Source organism: Grus americana, chromosome 2 (assembly GCF_028858705.1).
Source record: "Grus americana isolate bGruAme1 chromosome 2, bGruAme1.mat, whole genome shotgun sequence".
Classification (NCBI taxonomy): Eukaryota; Metazoa; Chordata; class Aves; order Gruiformes; family Gruidae; genus Grus; species Grus americana.
In genome coordinates this window covers 71,015,743-71,037,175 of record NC_072853.1, presented here as the reverse complement: position 1 = coordinate 71,037,175, position 21,433 = coordinate 71,015,743, and the positions used below count along the sequence as shown (strand labels likewise).

At 41.0% G+C, this 21,433-nt stretch overlaps 1 protein-coding gene across 9 annotated transcripts in view; it reads left to right on the top strand.

The window, feature by feature from the left end:
- The window catches only part of LOC129202208 (poly(rC)-binding protein 3-like), a 533,188-nt gene that overhangs the window by 416,922 nt on the left and 94,833 nt on the right, over nt 1-21,433 (top strand). The window contains exon 4 of one of the 9 annotated variants that reach the window (XM_054814516.1): nt 12,202-12,307. The exons of the other annotated variants lie outside the window; for them this stretch is intronic. The gene's annotated coding sequence lies outside the window, so the exon portion shown is untranslated. The remainder of the gene's footprint in view (nt 1-12,201; nt 12,308-21,433) is intronic. 9 annotated transcript variants of the gene reach the window in all.

The following is a 21,433-nucleotide window of genomic DNA, read 5'->3' as shown; positions in this document are numbered from 1 at the left end:
AACTGTGTTGTGAGGCAAGTTCTTTTAATCCCAAGAAGGCATGAATGAATAAGGCAGAGGCACTCCAGGCCATTGCTAGGGTTTAATGTTATCGTGCTCTGATAATGTCTGGCTGTACAGGTGCCATGTCCTAGATGTGCCCGTCAGACGCATTCACTGACTCAAGGTCTTTGCATTACAAGGTATTATTTGTTGCAGAAAGTACTGCAGGTCTTGGGGCCTCCACGGAGGGTCACATGTTTATCTCGCTTAATGTGCAACTCTATCTTTTTCATTGCATTACCTCAGAGGGGAAAACATCCTGGTAATCCCTTTTTGTCATTAGCACTGTGCGCAGATGCCCTCTAGACTCTTCAGCCCACATTCTAGATTCTGTCACTGGGAAAAGCCAGTCCTTCCTCCCTCTCCTTCCTCCCGTTGGGGTAAAAAGCCAGCAGCTACCTCCAGCTTCTGTCAAATCTCCCTTTGCTCAAAAGCATTAGTACAAACCTCCCTTTGCTCAAAAGCATTAGTGCCAACTAACAAGGTAGGCTGTTTCAGAGGAACACTGTTGGAACATTGGGGCGTTTTGACCGCTTTAATGATTAATTTGCTGGGATGGGATTTCCGCCCCCCCCCCCAACAAGATGGTTTATATTGAACACTTTAAGCTGCCACCTCACCTGTGAGGTGCTACTTCACTAGCAGCTTCTAATGCAGAGTACCGAACACCGCCCATCATCTCATACGTCTACACCATAATGTTTAGCAGTTGTGTATCAGAAAGTGTTTATGACAACATATATTGCAAAGTAGCATTTTGTGCTGCCTTTCTTTAGTTTTGTTTCATAAGAAGCGAATACAATGCTATAAGTACATCTGCAATACAGCCTCCGCAGTATATTATCATGGCTAAGAAGTTAAAGAATTGCTACTTCAAACTTGCAAATAAGTACAGACACCAAAGAGAATGCAGTGCTTAGCTCTTTTATTTTAACCACAGTTATGTAATTACTTATACTAATCTCTCATTATATTTCCATGACTAGCAAAGGCAGAGACCTAATTGTGTCTCTAGCTGTTGCTACTGCAAAGTACCTCTTAAATAATATTAACATCCATACTTGATCTTCCTACTGGTTTTGACATGTAGATCACAAGATACTGTTAAATTACTCAGCAAGAACAACTGGCTCAGGTGGTATCCAAGCCACAGCATAGAAATGTATCTAGCGTGAGTGATTTGAAGGAACTGGAAGAGGCAGTGACCCCTTTTCTCTAGGAAGGCACTTGACCTTCATTTTTCAAAGCATTATGAGCTCTGTGCAGCATTCTACTACTCTAGCTGGTACTTCAATACCAAAATGATAGACAAAGTTAGAAATTAATTATTCTACTTCTGGCTGTCCAAGAAGCTATGCTTCCTTTTCTTTGGCACGGATCTCGCAGTAGTGATAAACACATTCTGCACAACCAGGCTGGATTATTGTAACTCACTGAAGCTGAAGATAAAAGCTCCATAGAAACTTCAGCTATTGCAGAGTGCAGCAGCCTAGCTCATTAGCAGGGATAGCGATGCGAACACACAGCGCCTGTGCTGTGCAGCATCAGCTGGCATCCCGTTTGCTTCAGCAGCCAACTGTGGGCTCACTCAGTGCAGAAGGTCATCAAAGTACTGGTACAGACGCTGTTCTGTCTACAGATTGCCATGCTAGCTTCGTATCTCTGGTACAGCACTGCTGATCGTGTGCAGAATGAAGTTTCCTGGAACTGGACATGGGCAATTTTGGCCAAAAACCTTTTCCTGAATCTCAGAGACAGCTACCAAAAAAGGTCTCATCTCACTTTGTAAGCTTCATGTTCTTTTAAAGGAATCCTTCTGCAGTGACATGAGAGACATTTAAAGATGTATATGTCAGAAAGGAAGGATACCGCAACTTGGGAATAGAGAAGAGTCCACCTTGGAGAAGTATGTGAACTTCCAATACTGAAATTGCTGCTCTAATAATGCAGTAAGGAGTGTCACGAATATGTTTTAGTTAGTGTTTTATTGATACTGTGGGCAGATTTCGACCTCACTGTCAGGGTAGACATCAAGAGGTCATTTAGCCTCTTTACGTAGCCCAGTTCCTACAAAAGCCGCAGAGCGCTCCTCACAGTCTGCAGGGAGCTGTCATCCATGCAGACATTTGAGAATGTCTCGGAAATAGAAGACTGGAGGGCGGTGAAGCCGTGAGGGTGATTCCTCCAGGCCGTTGGGTGGGAGCGCCGGGCCCTGCCAGCCTTTTGGTCCAGCTGAGGCGGGAAGCCGTGCTACAGGGGGAAGGGGCTCGTATCGTCCCATCTGCTGTGTGGCCAACCACAGCTCTTACACTGCTTCTGCTAGAAGGGATCTCGAAAGGTCACCTAGTTCTGCTAGGACGGAGAATTATTTATAGTTACGTTGTCTCTTATGGGATTTTTTTTTTTTTTTAAATCCGTTGCAAAAGGGATTGCACGCGGTAGTCTGTTCCCATGCTTAGTGGTGCTTTCAGTTAGAAAGTCTTTCCACTTAATTAATTAGAATCACAGAATCATTCACAAGATTTACAAGAACATTTTTCTTTCAGAAAACTCTCCTCTTTTACCAAGAATAGGGAAACTCACCTTTCTGTCTCTCCTTCCTGGTCAGAGCTTTAAGAGCTGTCTTAAATATGTTGCTTTTTTCTAGATTCTCTCCAATTTCTCCACTCTTCCCTCAAGTGCAATACCCCAAATGCCAGCTGGGGCCCCTCAGTGCTTAGCGGAGGACAATAATTGCCTCCTGTCTTTTGCATATAGCACTTCTGCCAATACGTTAAAGAAAAAGGTTTATCTTCCCCCTGGCCCCAAACAGCCTTACAGCATTGGTTCTCATGCAAGTCATCATTCGTGGTGGGTTGCAGATCCCCACGGATTTTTGTAGGTTTTAGGGTTTCTTTTTGTTTTGTAGTTATACCCCATTGTCTACCTCTTGTATTTTTTACCAAAAATGAAGGTGTCTGCACCTAAGGATGTCTGATTTCATCATGATCTTTTTGTCCTAATGCAAGTAGTCCTCTAAATTTTTATGTGTTGTTAAGGTCAGAAAGGCATATCAATGATGCTTCATAAGGTATAGTGGTCTTAATGTGATTAATAACATGGTCATTACAGTATCTGGCTTTAAAGTTGGTAAGAAGGATTGATTCTACTGTTTTGTACAGACATCTATGGTACATATTAGTGGAATAGAAATAAATTAGGGTCAGCTGTTGTTTTCCACATGAAACCAACTGTGACAGTAAGTCAGAAAGTCTCACAGAGGCCAAAGCAAATTCTGTGGGTTTCCCACCAAAATAAGTGCCATGCCCTGCAATGCATGACACGTCTTCCTCTGCCCTAGGACACCTTGCTTTTAGCAGCGTTCAGCTCTGCAATTTATACAGGCATTCATATTTCACTTTCTCCAGTTAATCCTAATAACCAGCTTTTAGGAGAACATGACAGCATAACATATGGGTGGTAAAACTGCTCATAAACCATAATAACATGGCCAAAAAAGATTAGATAGATAGATGCACTATGCTTATTGTGACATTCACTGATTAGGAGGTATAGCTACTTATTACAGCCATTACCTTGGTGACTTGGAAACAGACTGAAGCTGTTATTTGAAAAACAGGTTATAAGTCCAAATTTAAAACAACTGTGTACTTACAACATGTAAGAGATATAATTATGTTTGCAATTCTGTTTTTCGGTGTGCAGATGGTAATTTTGTTCATTTATGGTTGCACACTGATAATGTTTTCTGTAGAACCGGCGTTGGCAGGATTAAGTGTGTGTTAACAGTAAGTAGGCAGTCTGTAATACATGGTTATCATTTTGTTGATAGGGTTCTGGTGGGATGAAAACCAACAAGAAATATAAGTTCAAATGATTCTTTACTGTAACACCAAGACGGGTTTCCTCTGTGTGTGTGTTCTTGCATCTTATTATTTATTTTCATTGTGTGAAGAATTTTTTCTTTTTTCCTTGTCATTTGGAAACTTTTGTCTTAGCTTCATTTTCAGTGTAGGGAGTTGAGTTGGGCATTTGCAAGTTTGTGCCTTTAGGAATAAAATTCCATTTCCACTCAAATTAATTTGAAGTTTTCTATTGGTTTTTAAGGGTTGACACATTAGTATACACTTCTGAATGTGCATATGAAAGAGACATAAAGAAAAACCATCTATTAAAGATACCCTCTTGATTTCATATTTTTCAAAGAGTTATTCAATAGATGTTTGAGGGCAATTAAAAAAATTTTTTCAACAGCTACTCCACTTTTTGAGATCAATTCTGTAAAGTGCTTTTAAGATATTAGGGTTAGGTGTTAGAGAGTTATGGAACAGTACAGCTAGTTCATTATTTGGGTTTTCCAGCTTTAGAATTGTGTGCCACTCTCATTTCAATTTAATTAAATAGGTGTAAAAGGGGAAAAACATAGTTATGTATCAAACCCAAGATGCATAATAAACATCCTCTATTGTTACTTGTTTAGGCAACATAATGAGTTTTGCAATGTATTAAGGTAAAAGGGCATAATACAGTATACTACATAAAATAATATATACACATAAAATATATTACATAGTTTATAAGTTGCTGTCATGGTTTTGCCCCAGCCAAGCTAAGTACCATGCAGCTGGTCGCTCACCCCTTCCAATCCCCCATGGGGATGGGGAAGAGAATAAAAAAAACTCGTGGGTTGAGATAAAGACAGTTTAATAGGACAACAAAGGAAGAGATAGAAGAAGAATAGTAATAATAATGATGATAATAAAAGAGATGATGCACAAATCCAATTGCTCACCACCTGCAGAGAAAAAAAGAAAAAAAAACAAAAACCAAAAAAACACCAAACAAAAAACCCGATGCCCAGTCTGTTTCCAAGTAGTGATCCCACTTCCCGGCTAGCTTCCCCAGTTCTATCCGGAGCATGCCGTTCTATGGCAGGGAATATCCCTTTGGCCAGCCTGGGCCAGCTGTCCTGGCTGTGCTCTCCCAGCTTCTGCTGCACCTGGCAGGGCGTGGGAAGCTGAAAAGGCCTTGACTTGTGTAGACAGTACCACTACCCAGCAACAACTAAAAATATCAGTGTGTTATCAGCATTATTTTCATACTAAATCCAAAGCACAGCACTATACCAGCTACTAGAAAGAAAATTAAGTCTATCTCAGTCATAATTAGGACAGTTATATGCAAGTATACATATAAAGAAGTAGTCTGTATTACATCTATCTATCTATGTATGTTTATATGTTAAAAAAATTGTATAATATGCACAGATTTTATGACAGAATACAGGTGCTATGGAAGGTATTGTCTTAGAAAGGCCAAAATGGTTTAAATTCTCAGAATATATAAAAAAGCTCAGTCTGGGCTGTGAGATTGTGCTTTAGCAACTCAACAAGATTTTGCCAAAAGCATCATAGGCCCAGGACCATATAATGCAAACACGATTAAAAGGAGGCCTCGTTTAGCATCAAGAAAAGCCCTAACTGGTTTCTGTTCTTTTATTGTTGGCTTTTTTTTTTCCTCCCTTCTACATCAGTAAGTTTATGACAGCACCATTATGGCAAAATGAGTGTGTTTTCTCTCAGTTTTCCATGGTTATGGGAGGAGATAATTACTCACGGAGCCCTTTGTATCCTGTTAGGACTGTCCTTAAAGGATCTTCCCTTTTTCCTGTAGCTCATGGGATGCAGCACTGATGTGTACAGACCTTCCCACGTGTGAGGCTGCGAGTGGCACCTCGAGGAAGTGCACTCTAGTAATTGCATTGCACACAAATGTGTTTAGTAATGATGTATGCACAGTGTTTGCTAATCTATGGCTTGGGAGACACAGACTAACCCATTTTTTTCCTGCTGTCTTCCCACTCTCACTTTTCTCATCTGAGAAGACTGTAAGCCTGCCAAGGCAAGGGTTACATCTTTTGTTCTGTAATTAACCTAGTACAGTTGTTGGCAATGTAAATGTAAGGAATATTAAAGATCAGTCGTATTAGCATGAGGGATGTATTCAGTATATAACCAAAACTAATTGTTTCTGAGATTGAAATGGTTAGTGTGATTACAAAAGAATATGTGGTTGCTTATAGGACATCAGGCCCTTTGGTTCCTCTATTCCAGATGTGTTAATAATTCCTTTATTAGGTATTGTTAACACCAATTTATTATATTCTTCATAGATGTTAACCATTCCACTGACAATATGTTAGGGTGCTTTACAGACAGATTTAAGTAACTTGGGAACTTGGACACATGAATGGAGATCGTCAACGGCAGTCATGAATTCTCTCACAATGCAGTGTCATTTTAATATCTAAAAGATAACTTAGGTTCTGATGTACTTTTTTTTTAATAAGCCAGCATAAAGTGAACTATCTGTGAGTCAAAAAATCCAAGAAATAACCTGAAGTAATGTTCTGAGGGGAAAACAAATGTATTTTTACGGAAAGGAATGTTTGTTAATTTTGTAACAGAGAGCAAATCACTGTTTAAATCCATAGTGGTTAAACATTTGAGTACAATCAATAGCCCACAAACATACATATATTTTCAGGTCTGTAAATACACTTGCCTTTTTCTGCCCATTGGCGATCTAATTATTGATGAAAGGCTGTTGATACTTCCTTATATTGTTACTGCTCTGGACAAATACTCTAATATAATCCTTGTTCTTCCACCATGCAGCAAGATGTCTGTCCTGTAGTCAGTCCCTGAAGAGTTACGGCATTAAACGTAAATCCTTAAACACATATTACAAGTGCCCCGTATCATTTCTTCTTCTCCTTCCTTCCTAGAGTCTCCCGGAAGCCAAGACACTCACCTGCCTGGCTTGCAGGCCACCCTGCAAAGCAGCATCTTTGGAAGGCCTAAGCCACAATCCTCCTAGCTGATCCTCATGTGTTTTTGCTCCTCTCAGTCACCCATCTTCCCACCTTAGGGTCATAAATAATTCTTTCTTTCTGCCCTTTTGCTCCTCCCTCCATGTTGCCTCTTTCTGCAAGAACAAAGTCTTTTTGTCAGACTAGATGTTCAAACACCTGGCTGGCTGGGACTTTGATTGCAGAGAAGGAGGATGCCGCCTGGGAAAAAAAAAAAAAAAAGCAGGATGTGATAATCTGTTTTCAGACTGTCAAAAGAGATATGGCTGACTTTGAAACAGTCAGCAAAAGTGGCTTTGGCAGCCTCTGGGGCCTGAAAATGTTCCCTGAGAAATACTGATGACTGATTATTAAAAGAAGAGATGAATTTCATGAGACAGCTCCCTCTCCTCCTCCAAATATCAGGAGCAGATACATTGTGAACATATTTTCCCCTGGATTTTTACAGGGGAAAAAATATCTTGTAAATCTGGAGTTTTCCATAGCATGTTTATTTCTCATCTAATCATTAGCAACCATCTCTTGTACAGTAGGTTGTTTTGTATGGCAGTAAAAAGGAAATCTTGGAAAGCAATTTCTCAGTCGCTTTCTTACCTATTAGCCACCAGCTAATAATAGTATCACTTTTTTGTGTGATTTATCAATGCTAACCTCGTGAATAAAATTTTAAATACTGTTAGCAACTGATCTGAACTGTGTGTTAGTAACCCTATAACATAGATAACCTTACATAGGTAACAAATTAAGTTAGTGGGCCAATATATCACATGTACCACCTAGGAACACAGGCTCTGCCTTTGCCACAAATGCTGTCTAATAAATGGGCTTTGCAAGCAGAGTCATAGAAGAGAGTGCTGGAAGGCACCTCAAAAGGTCATCTAGTGCAGACCTGCTGCCATAAGGATCAGCCTTCCTTAATCATACCCTGAAGCTCATCATGTTCCAGTTTGTTTGGAGAACTTGCTCCCTGCCGCGGTCTACAGTTTGTTGCTATTATGAAGAGTACTGGAGTTGCAATCCCATTTTTTTGTACGACAGGAGAATCCGCTCTGCAGCTATGGCAGGAAGGTGCAGGGAGAGGGAGAGTCACTCGAATACATCAGGCCAGGCTTGGATTTAGGGGGACGATGTTTTGGAGTTTTACAGGGTTGGATTTATTGTCTCTTGTGACAGGGAAGTGTTAACAGCCCTTTTCCTCCCATTTCCCAGAGCTGGGCAGAGCAGTTCTGTGAAGCTGTAAACAGGCATCAGACATGATAACCAACACCTCGAACTCTACCTGCTGAGCAGTAGACAGCCCAGTGCAGACCTCAAAGCACTAGTTATGCTCAATTAGCACGTTGCTTTGCTCCTCATTAAGAAAAAGGCACAGGCTTTCTGCCAGAGCCACACTGTTATGGGAGGTGGTGGCAAGGCTGGTGTCTCCGGATGGAAAAGGTTCATCTCCTGCCCGGGTGCGTGTGGCGTGAAGTTGTCAGGACTACTGATGTAATATGATCATCTAACAGCAGCTGGGTGGTGAAGGAGGAGGAAAAAAACTTGATCCAACACACAGTGGCGGACAGGACATAACCTGCTTTTCCTCAGTTGGGAAGACTGATGGGGACTCGTAGTAGGGGGCTGCTGTACGGTGGGGAGGAGGGCAGAGCACTGACCCCTGTGTTGCATGCCTGCAGTTCTTCAGGCTTTGTGGCTCTGCCTGGGAGAGGTAGCAATTCTCCTCCCTCTTAATGCACGTTAGCCAGGGGTGGTCGTGGCTAAACCCAAGGAGTTGTCCTCTCTGCATTGTGGTGGTGCCTACAGGAACTCTGTGGATTAGGACTGTGTAGTACTTTGACACTTATGGAAACTCCTTCAGCTGCTGCAGTTGCATGCAAATGGTGCAAGAGACTGCACTGCTTTCAGGGAACATGGCGGTTCGGTTTGCAGTACCTTGGGAGAGCACCTAGTGTCCCCTATGACCTTCTTGCTACTGGTTGTTCCTCATGACAAGGCTCAACCAGGTTTGTGTCGTGTGAAAAGGCAGAAAGTTAATTCATGATATCTGCAAATGCGCTACTTGGTAAGGTTAGACACACAGTGCACGTGACCAAAGGAGGTACTAAGGATTGCGAGCCCATGAAGAGGACTGTGATTTAGAGTCAGTCCTCTATTCCTCTTTGAGTCAGGCCCCTCAAGGCAAATACAGTGAACTGCTTCAGTCAGCTGCGTGCTGTACCACAGGCTAATTGCTGCTTGAATGCATGATGTATGAGTAACTAACCACCATCTTTCATGAAGAACTTGTGCATTCTCATGGAAAAGGAAGGAATCTGGAGCCTTCAGCTGAATGGGACAGTTACTGCCTTCCTCCTTGATAAGGGCTAAGCAGCTCTCAGCAGTGAGTGCGTTACTCTCACCTGCCAGCTCTTAGGCTTTGTACACTATCAGATGCTCTAGGTAGCCTCATAGGTTTCTGGTCTCTGTCTCTCAGGTGGGCAGTGCCCACCTAATTGAAGAGGTAATACTGGAAGGAAACAGTATGAAAATAAATGTATAGAAATTTAATTGCAGTTCAGCTGTTTAGTTACTCACTTTCCCCTTCTGTTGAATATTTGAACAGTTTCTTTTTCCTGGAAATAGAATTTTGCACAAGTGACTTCCAGCTCTTCATTTCACACAAAAGTCTTTTGCTCTTAGGAATTATCTGAGAAGGCAGAACTGTTGCCCTTTCAGCCTTGGTGGTTGCCATACACTTGGCTGTGAACTAGCATGTATTAAAAAAATTATATGGACAGGCTATCTTTACTACTTAAGAGGTCTTTATCCCCTGCAGAATCTAAGTGACCTGCAATAGCTAATATGTTTCTTTCAAAGACTCCAGGGAGGAGCAATCAATCAGCTTGTAAAATAGATAAATGAGTTAATTTGCCCAAGATCAAGCAAACAAACCTTTGGGAGCGGGGGCGTGAAGCAAGGTCTCTTACAGCCCGGTTTGGTAACGCTTGTCCTAGACCAGCCACTGCCTCTGATAAAGGCAGTCAGAAGCATTCAAAGGGATATTTAATTTTGGCAACTGCAAAGGTCACTTCTTGGAAGTTGGCATTGTCTGTGTGGATTATTTCTTCTTTATATTTTTATCCACCATTTGCTTTTGATAGCAATTTTTTTTTTCATTATTCTTTATATAAAATGCCAGCATTTCAGCAAAGAAGGGCTAAATTCTGGTAGAAAGGTCCGTAGTAGTTTTCATAACTAACAAAAGTAGCATCAGGTCCCCAGCTGATGTAAATCACAGGGGAGCTTCAGAATTGCATTTGAATTAGGTAGTATCCTCATCCCAAACCTTTGTTGCATTTCCTCTTTGTAATGAGCTGGCATTGCAAAATATTTGTTTGTTTTTCAATACGAATGTGATGGGCTTGTAGCTGTCCGGACCTGTTAAATACTGATGGTTGTCCCAAAGGCATCACCCAAGGACCTGCCAGCCCAGCAAGTACGCACTTGGTAGGTTTCGAAGCGCTTCTGCTTGGCTCAGTGAATCGGAGGTAAATGGGGACAGCCCTGAGGTTGCAGCGCGTTGCCTACACGTTGGCTGCAGGACGTCATGGCGCAGGAACGGTAAAAAGGAAAAGGCCCCAGCAAGAGTTAACGTCCTGTAAGGACTGACTGAAACAAGCACTGTTCGATAAATACTTTATGCCATTTGTATAATAACTTCTGTTAATGAGCTGAAGCTGGGGTGGGGTGCAGCTGTTTGGGGGCAGGGGAGGACTGAGGGGGGGTTGAAGCTGTTTGACACTACACTCAGCCTCTAGTAATCTGTTAGGCGATTCTTAATTTATAATAATTTTTCAGAATATTTGCTCTAGTCCTTTTTCCGACCTTATTCAAAGTGCTCCTAATGTTTTAACTTCCACCCCAACGGGACATAAAGTGAATAAACAAGGAAATGAGTGGCGATGTGTGAAACGATGATCCTAAACTTAACAAGCCTGTTTGTTTTTTCAAGCTGCTGAATAAATCCTCTGTGGTTTGTGCTGTAGAGGTCAATGCTCTGCAGTAGGAAATGACTGGTTATATGTCAGTATTCTCCAAGAGTTCATCTCAATTACTGGATTTGTCAAACATGACAAGCCTGAATGACTGTGTGGTGAAAATAGCGCACAGTTTGACTATTAAAGTAATTGGAGCATTGACATTTAACCGAACTGCAAGAGAATTGCAGAATTAAGTCTGAGGAGCACAACTGCAAGCAAAGCAGAGAATAATATTTTTATAAAATCTCCCGTGAAACTGGTCCTTTCTTGTGTTTTGATTAATGTAAATTTCAGTATCTCTTTAACTTCAATTATAAAATTAAAAGGTAGAGATAATTCCTTTTTGCTACTTATTTGGAAGAAGTACTAATATTTGTATAATTGAAAATTCCATTAATTTAATATACACCAATTTTAATATTGTTACACATAATCTATGTATGCATTTTTAAGGCCCTTATAAAGTATATACACTATACAGTTAAAAACTTATGTATGTATGTATATACATGTATGTGGACATCATCACGTGATGATCATCACACAGTTATGTTATAAATGTGTCAATTGCTTACTGGCTCTCCACTTGCTACTCTATCTTCCTAAATAGGTACCCTACCCTGCTAAATAGGCTTTCAAGCCTAAGGTGTGGGACTTAAAATTCATTGCTTTGGTAAATGCAAAAGAGCTTTTCTGAAATAATTTAAAAGTAATTTACTTGTATCCATCTGCAATTAGATTTTCATTTTAAGTAAGTTATTTCTGATGGTAAATTCTACTTTTCTGAGACATTTTGAGACTTTGGAGGGCAATAATTTGGATTTGTACTTGTGGATCTAACTGGATTTTACAGCACCAAAATTGTATTTCAAACACTGGCTTAAGCCACAGCCTCTTCCAATATCTCTGGAGTAGGGACTGAAATAATAATAATTTATGACATTAGTCTGAAGGGGCTTATCCTCAAATGAGTTACCTGCATTTTGCTACATTAATTTTACCTTTTCTGAACTTTAAAACACATTATCTCCCAGTGATGGGAGCCAGTCTTTATGTAGAAACTGGGAATCTCCTATTCCTGGTGAAGTAAACCAGACAGATAGCAAAATAATCCCAAAAAGGAGAGTCAAGAGCATGGCACAATCAATGATATGTCTAAAATATGTTAATTTCATTAATTTAGAAGTATATTTTTTGCAAAGGAGGTTAAGGGTACAGAGCATGATTTGCCACTTCGGCAGTCACATCTTAATTATTGTGTTATTACAGGACCGCAGAGCAGTACTTTTAATCTGTTACTTGCCTTGACTTGCTTAAGTCCCATCTCCATAGAGCAGCTGAACATTATGCTTAAATCCATCTCCCTTGTGTAAATGTAAGTATATGTTTTAAATCCTTTTGATTTCAGTGAGACTTATGCATATAGGTAAGCCTTTAGCTCAGTAGAAATAAACCTAAGCATAAATTTAACTGTTTTACTGAATTTGGGACTTGAGTGACAGCAGATGCTTGGGTAACTGCTTGCTGGCCATCCTATGAAATTGGAGTATTTGTTAGGACCAGAGCAATACCTTGGAAAAAATAAAAGGTGCAGGTGAGAGTCTTAGTTGGGGGTTTTTGGTTTGGTTTTTTTTTCTTTTTTTTTTTCTGAATGACATCCTACAAGTCTGTATAGACTCAGGGTTGGGGATAGGGGATGACGGACCTACAGGCTATTTGTGTTTAACTCTTTGAAGTACATTCTATAAAACCAGTTATCTCCTTCTCCTCTATTGCTGATATAAATCCAGTGAATGTCCTGAAGCTGCTCCTGATTTTCGCCTAGTGTAACTGAGATCAGATACATGTTCCCACAGAATGAGCTCCTGTTTCAGAGCTTAAGCAGCACTATCCCTACCTAATGTAAGTCCATTTACTTTGAGTGTCCTGGCACATTGGGATTGCCCATCTCCTACTGTTCTTGCCACCTTCCCCTAGAATTTAATTCTTAAGATCCAAACTCACACCAAAACATTTTTCACAAGAAGGGGCTCAAGTAAAATGAAGTAAATGAATAAAAAGGAACAGCAAGCGTTCCTTTTCTGGAGTTCAAAGGGCTGAAAGTGGAAACCTCAGATTCATGCATGCAAGAAGACACTCCCTTATTAAGAATTAAACAGTTTAGACAATTTTAGCTGCCAAGGTTAACGTAGAGTCCCAGATCAGTGATTTTGGAACATCAGGCGAGCAGGAAGGATTATTTGACTGTGTGCTATTCAATGGAAATGGTGTCCTCCAAAGGAGAAACATCCATCCAGTTACAGGGAAAAAGCATCATGATTCTGATTGAACAGTAAAATAGCAAAATGGTTTGGAACAATTTTTTTTCAAAGCTTCTCAAGTAGGAAGGGACCAGGTAAAAACTGGGAGCAACCTTACCTTTCAGTTCTTGGGCAAAGGGATGAAGGCAGCATGCACTCTGACAGTAGGAGAGCAGCATAGCCTGTGTTAGCCATTCAGTCCGTAACGGTTTTGAACTTTGAGATGATGGAGACTGATGCAGAAACACTAGATACCAGAGTAAATCAACATCCAGACAAAGGTTGCTGCCAGAGATCTTTCAAGCAGCAGGAGGACCTTGTAGCAGTTCAATATTAAACATCAACCTAAAGTCTGAATAGAGTGAAGTAATGCATTCTTCTGGAGAGTAAGGAAGAAAATGCTTGGGAGGTCTTGCAGATGAGTACCAAGCAGTCACTTTCACCAGAGACACTTGGGCAGGCTTCTTCCCTACCAGTTGTGTTAGGACTTCTGAGATGATCTGCAAAAATCCCAGGTGGAAGAGCACTGAGTCTAAGATACCAAGTTTAACTTCTGACTACTGGCCCTACAAAGAGAAGACATCAGCCTGTGAGGCCTAAATAGTAACTCCAAAATGCAAGAGTACAATCAGTTAAAACACATGAGCCTGTTTTTTCTCAGATTTCATTTCGGTAAGCCTGCAATTTTGCCCGAGATCCAAAGCCATGCAGGTGCTTGGCAGAACTGCCTGTCTAAGAACAAATTTGAACTACTTCGTGAAGTGACTTATAAGAAGTTTCTTTCCAGAGATTAGTCAGTGATTGGGGCAACAAAAGAAAGCCAATCCCAATATACTTGAGCAAATCCTTTCGTGAGTAACTTAGGTGGAACAGATGGGGAGCAGAGCTGGCTTTTTCTCCGTGGGCTGTAATTGAAGAGTTTCCTCGATTTTCATCAGATTTAACTTGGCAGTGGAGTGGTGTGGGAAGAGAATGGGAGGACCAGAACCTCTGCAGCCACTGCTGTTAAATCCAGCAGGGATTGTTTTGCCCAGTGTTTACTGTCCAGGTTGCAGAAGTTGCAATAAACATTTTCTTTCCTGCAACATGGTTATCCAGTACTTTGCTGTCTTCAGGAGATGTATGGGCCCTATATTAGCTAGTAACTGTAGTCATCTTATAATTGACTTTCTCTAATGAGTTTGCTTGGAAAAGACTTGATGGTTAGGAATTGAATATCAAATGTGAGTTGTAAGTAAATAATGTCTAGAATGAAGCACACTCATCTACCTACGTTATTTTAGTGTTTTCTAAAAGGTGAGATCTTAGTTTGGCTCCTGTAACTGTTTCAGAGCAAAATAAATGCTATCAAGTGACAAATGGCTAACCATGCAGTCAGTAGATATAAAGCAGTTGTACAATTCAAAGCTGCTTCTGGAGTCATTTGTAAAAACCTGTCAAACTCATTGAATGTGGTAAGCATGAAGGTGTGTTTATGTTGCTTGCAGTTCTGTGATTCTTCTCTTTTAGCAATTTTTAAACCAGAGCTTAGATTATGGTTTTTGTTTTGTTTTGTTTTGTTTCGGAGGTGAAGCATCTTTTTTGGACATGGAGATGTCCAGAGGATCTTCTGCATGCATCTAAAGTTTTGAATTAACACTGGAAAATATTTTGTGATGCATCATATTATTTTTACAGGAAAAGATGGGCAAGTCCATGAAACTCATCCCTTTATTCATGCTTACATGACAGGAAAGCTTTTAAAGTAAACCATATCTACTTGTAAGGTGAATACAGGCTTGATACAGAAAGGTGCTTTGGCATGACTATAGTGCTTAAGCTCATGCTTAACTTTGAGTATAGAAGCATGCAAGTAGATTCTTGAAATGAAGAGGTAACTTTGAGCTGTGTTCAGCAAAACGCAAAACCTTTCTCAAGGAGGGAAGGGTTCGATTCCCCCTTCTGCCCCTCTGAGGGACACAAGTGAGCCTCCTTTTGTGGAGATGGACTTTCATTGTAGCACGCTGGAAGAAGCAGGGAAGTAAGAAAGACTTAAAGGAGGTTTCCTAAATTGTGCTAACACACTGCTACCATGTGACGGCGTAATTTAATCATCATGATTTTCCACTTAAATTCTGTGAAAATTCTTTAGTTTTATAGTACGGAAACTTTGAGACTTTCTGCTGAGTTTTGTTTTTGCATTTGGCATCCCTTTGAATCCAACACTCAGGTCTGTAAGCTTATCAGCTTCTCTCATAGCCAAAGAAAGCATTCACTCATATGAAACCCTACAAAGTCAGAGCTCTGTTTCATACCAACATGTTATTAGCCTCCACTTAATAGCAGAACTCTCAGCTTTCTTTGTTGTTGTTTTTTTTGTAAGGGAAAAAAAAAGTTGCTTTTATTTTTAGCTGGGTTGGGTTATTTAAACTGAATGTGACACTCAGGCTTCAAAGAATCCAGTGTAGTACATTTTTAATCTGTTGTTTTTAATGAATTCTAGTCACTAGGAAATACTGTTATCTAGGTCAGATTTTTTGAATATTGTTTTTCTGTGACTGCACATCCTGCTGTGCTTTCTCTAAATGAGCTCCCCAATGATGTTTTACTTTCTCACAGCTTCCTAGAATGACTTTCCTGACTATAAATGTAGGTTTGGTTTTGTTTTTCAATACAAATGTACGAATGGCTGAAGCAGCATCCACCCATCTAAGACTCAGTCCTAAACTTTCTCGGGGGAGAAGGGGTAAGCACATAAGATACCTCAGAGTTTTATCCTTGATTTGAAATTTTGCCTCCCTGGAAGAAATGGAGAAAAGATGATCAAACCAGAATTTATTACTGAATTTCGAAGGTATTGACACAACTGCTTCTCAGCTACTTACATCAAAATGGCCTTATCCATACAGCAAGGCAAGACACTACCTGATGCCATGGAGAAGCTCTTAGAGGTTTCTGAGCATTTCCGTTCTTTCTGGCCCTTTAACGAGACATCTCTAGCTATACCATAACTGATTTCTTAGTATGTCTCCCCAAGAGATTTCTTTGTGCCTTGAAAAGAAAAGCATCAAGACCGTTAGCTATGCTTACAGGAGGGGACACTGAACAGTGGTCACCCATGATCACCCAGCAGATCCATGGCAGAGTAGGCAATTGCACCAGTTTCTCTTCAGCTGGCCATCCTGCCCCTTTCTGACACCACATTTTCTTCAACACGTTACATGGATTGGACACATACCTCCATGTTCATTGATAGAATACCACTAGTCAACTATCTAGTTTCTTTATTTGATGGATATCATTCTCCACTTGTGGTGGAAAGGTTACTTGCATAAAGATATTTCCAGGGCAGTGTAAACAGGTAAATGTTTTTAACTTCTGTGCTTAGTGATAATTTTATTTTTATTTGTTAATGTGCTAAATAGCAATTATATAGCCTTACCTGGTGAGTAAGACACTATGTGTGAGTTCATATGAAGTTCATGTAAGAGGTTGTGGTTTAGAGGCATTCAGTCAGAATCCAGGATGGCAGACTGAATCCACACCATGGTCTCCACATACAGTTATTTACACCAAATATTTGTGCCATGAATGCCTCCCAAGCTAAGCGCAAATAGTACTGGAATAGTATATTTTCAGGAGGGAAAAGTTTTTCACCTAGTAATGTGGGGTAAAAACATTCTTGTGTAGCATAAAAAGAACTCGTCAAGTCCTTCCAGTGAAATCTCATGAACGGGGGATTTGCCATCCAGAGAGACCTTGATAGGCTTGAGAGGTGGGCCCGTGCAAACCTCATGAAGTTCAACAAGGCCAAGTGCGAGGTCCTGCACATGGGTCGGGGCAATCCCAAGCAGAACTACAGCCTGGGCAGAGAATGGATTGAGAGCAGCCCTGAGGAGAAGGACTTGGTGGACAAGAAGCTCAACATGACCCGGCAATCTGTGCTTGCAGCCCAGAAAGCCAACCGTGTCCTGGGCTGCATCAAAAGAGGTGTGACCAGCAGGTCGAGGGAGGTGATCCTGCCCCTCTACTCTGCTCTGGTGAGACCCCACCTGGAGTACTGCATCCAGCTCTGGGAGCCCCAGTACAAGAGAGACATGGAGCTGTTGGAGGGAGTCCAGAGGAGGGCCATGAAGCTGATCAGAGGGCTGGAGCACCTCTCCTATGAGGACAGGCTGAGAGAGTTGGGGTTGTTCAGCCTGCAGAAGAGAAGGCTCTGCGGAGACCTTCTAGCAGCCTTCCAGTACCTGAAGGGGGCCTACAGGAAAGCTGGAGAGGGGCTGTTTACAAGGGCATGGAGTGACAGGACAAGGGGTAATGGGTTTAAGCTGAACGAGGGTCGATTTAGTTTAGATATTGGGAAGAAATTCTTCCCTGTGAGAGTGGTGAGGCACTGGAACAAGTTGCCCAGAGAGACTGTGGCTGCCCCCTCCCTGCAAGTGTTCAAGGCCAGGTTGGATGGGGCTTTGGGCAACCTGGTTTAGTGGGGTTGGAACTAGGTGATCTTTAATGTCCCAACCCAGGCCATTCTATGATTCTATGATTTCTACAGAAAATCATACATGGACTACACAAAATTGTAATAGCTAAATTATTAAATGGCTTAAATTATTACATGCATTTTTCTAAGCATATCTTGGGCAGGGAGATTCTTTTCATCTCACTGAATAAAATAGGGTGTCAGAAAATTGCCCTTTGCACACATACACACCTGTAAATAGTAGTGTCAATTTTGTCTTTACGAAGTGGTGATTCTCTTGTGGTTTTTGTGTCATCGTAGAAATATTAAAACTTGTTAGTAATGTAATTGTGGTAATTTGCCATGTGGGATATTAATTTCTGACAGTGATGTAGCAGATCAGTTTATAAGCAGTTGAAAGGAAAAGCCACTTTTATGATCTAAATGGATAAGAAGAGAAAAGCGGAGAAGTAATGTGGTGTTTGTATCAGAATCAGGATATTGAAATTGAAGAGAGAGATGATGGGAAAGCTGGATGATAGCCTACTGAAAGTGCTTCTAGAGCAGCTCACTCAGTGCTCCCTGGTCTGGAGCTCACATGTTAGGGGTCCTGGACTTCCTCATCAAGGTTGATGGCAAACTTCAACAGGTTGAGAACAAGGGTTGTAGCAGAGCACTTGAGGAGGAGTTGCTCTTAAAAGCTTGAGATTGGATTGATGGGGTGAAAATATGTTTGGGGGCTCTCTTTTTGCTGGAGAAGAGAAAGGTTGGATAGAGTCATTGGTGCCAAACCTAAATAAAACTGGTCCCAAGGAGTTTTGAGCTCTGCAAATTCTAACTTGGATTATTTGTCAGTGTTAATATGAGGCTTAGTTTTAATAAATAAATAAATAGAATACTGCAGCTTTAGTAGAAGTTTGCAGCTGACATTGAAGTACGGCAAGAAAAGAGATGTGGACTTCAGCCGACAAGAAATCCAGCCTTTTAAACTGACCTGACCTGGTGCAATTTTATGTTCAAGTAACACAAGCATGACTTCAAATGCACTTGCATAGATGGTAGATAATAGACTCCTAGCAATGGATGGTGAATATGGAGGTGCATTCGCTGGTTTTTATTAGATGTATTGTCAGCATTTGACACCACTGATCGCGAGGCTTGTTGACTCCTGTGCTGTCTGATCTACTTCACACCTAAGCTGAGCATTCAGCCAGGTGGTCAACGCAATAACTATGCCTCTCCTAAGTCCTATCTAAACCCCAGTTTGAAAGTTCATGAGGGACTTAAAGCTTGCTGGTCCTCTGCAAAAAGGGAAATTACTCTGAGGTGAATTTTGCTGTCTGAAGGAGCAACTGGCTGTGGATTTGTATTTCAGTAAGCACCCATCTCTGATTAGCTCTCCTAGCACTCATTACTGAAAAGGTAACGCATTGGAAAGCATCTATGGAAACAGAGGCTTTTTTTAGTAGCAGTTTGAAGGTAAAACCATCTTCTCAATCCTTTGCCAGTGCCATAAACACTCAATTCTGGTTTTGTTATGTAAATTGTTGTTAAAGATCAGCTATGGTGTTGGATTTGTTTTTATTTGTATACATTGTATATATGCTGAAGACACATATTGCTAGAAAGTACTTGTACCTTTTTATTAAAGGTTACAATTCTGGCGGAAGCATATTTATTTGGACATCTCTGGCCAGTGACATTTCAAGATCAAGACCTTTGAGGTTCAGTGTGTAGAACAAAATGTTACGATTCTTTTGTTTCTACCTTCAGATTCATTCATGGAGATGGCTGAAACTGTGCCCGGTGAATCAACAGAGAGCTGTACCTTGACCTCTTTAAAGCTGGTGGGCAGGGATAAGAGAGGACAGCAGGGTGGCATTTAGAGAAAAATGTCTTTTTCTCCACAGTGTCAGTTGTCTTCCCCCATGTAAGCTTGGTGATGCCTATAATGGGAGTGGGAGTACTGTCTTGCATTAATTGTGTTTTCTCAACAAAGAAGGAGTTCAATGATCTTCTATTTTTAACATGGACAGTGTTTAAAAATGAATTAATTTTGATTAATGCTTGTCCATGTTAAATGGCTTCATTTAACAACATGATTTCATTACCAGTGCAATTTAGTTCTGACATAGCGCATTTTACACAACAGGCAAGGCATGAGAGATTGACAGCTGTCTTTTTCACCTGCCTACTATAATGCTAATGCCTAGGACAGCCCTTCTGCCATGTCCGCAAAGGATAAAGCCCGCTCTTGGCAGGGTGAGTATCGCTCCTCGTTTCATTACAGAGAGAGGCAAAGGACACCGTTACTCTTAATTTTCGCCCAGCCAGTCTGTGTAAATGTAGTGCAACATAAAGTCTTCTTGGAGTGTACCAGGGAAGAGCTTAGTTCAAAGGTTTTCTTCATCTGAGCAAAGAAGCGCCCAGTCAAGGAGCTGACACTTTTTGTGGGGTGTCGTCTTGGAAAACCGGGCCCTGTCATTCATCTCAAACGTTTTAACCCTGAAATAAAGAGTCCGCCTGCATCACCGCAAGTACTGATAAACGCGGCCTGGTTTCCTAAGGGAAAACATGGGTGCTAGCTCTTTACTTTCTGCTCCTGCCTCTATTTAGTCGTGCATCAGGAACAGTCTGCCCTGTCCCTGTAGGTTAAAAATGGGAGTGGGATTCTTGAGGACAATAAATGAACAAAGTAATCCAAAAAGGTTTTAGGGACTTTTAGAAGTACATCAAACACAACAACAGGTCGGGGTCCTGCTTTCCTCTGGGCTGTCAGCGTGCCCCATCTGAGCCGATTCCCCTTGGTGCAAGCCCTTCGCGGAAAGGGGAGCAGACACGCCTTGAGTTTGCAGGGGGGCTGCAGGACTTCCTTCTTCCCCCCAAACGGCACGTGCCTTCAAGCACAACAGCGTGGCTGTTCACTGAGCAGCCTGGGCTTACACTTCCCCTCTTCAGGAGCGTGGGTGGGAGTGCAAGCCAACAGGCATCCAGGCTTTCTGCAAGTTCCCAAAACCCACTGCTCCTTTTTTTGGAGGTGGAGGAAACACCCAGATCCAGACAGCACGCAAGTTCAAAATCTTCTCAAAGCTAAAGATAAAGCAGCTTGTGCATTTCAATAGAAGCAAATAATAAAACTTTAACAAAACAGGATGCTGCATTGCTCAGAGCTCCTCCCTGAAAAAGGGGCTGAAAGAGAAAACAAGACAAAAGATGTTAGCAAACAATGTTTAAGCAAAAATGCTCAGTCCTGCTACTGAGTTATTTAATGCAACAGTAGGAACGTGGTCTTTTTGCTTGGCAGTTCATCTTTAAATGAAGAAAACAACCCATTAAAGTGTATATATTATTGAGCATCATTAAGACACAGGCTAATGCTTACATACAGAAGCTGAATAACAATAGCCTAAGGGGTAAATGCCTTTGAATTTGTAAGAAAACGAAAGAGACAATATTATCTTTAATACATCTTAATTGGCAGTGATGGATTTACCCTAACTTTTCATTCCACTAATTGACTGTAACACCTAACGTCTACATTATAACAAATTAATCTTATGCTTACGGGTTTTTTTAAATAAAGTTGTGCTTATAGACAATTAATTTATCTACCATTTCCGCTGCCATTGATGTGACTGCCATTTATTCTCATGGCAGAGCTCCTGGTGGTTTCCACAAGAGGAATCCTAGGCTTTTAATTTTAGTTTTCAGGAACTTAACTTTTGCAAGTAATTATGGATTTAGAGAAACTTTTTAAATTATT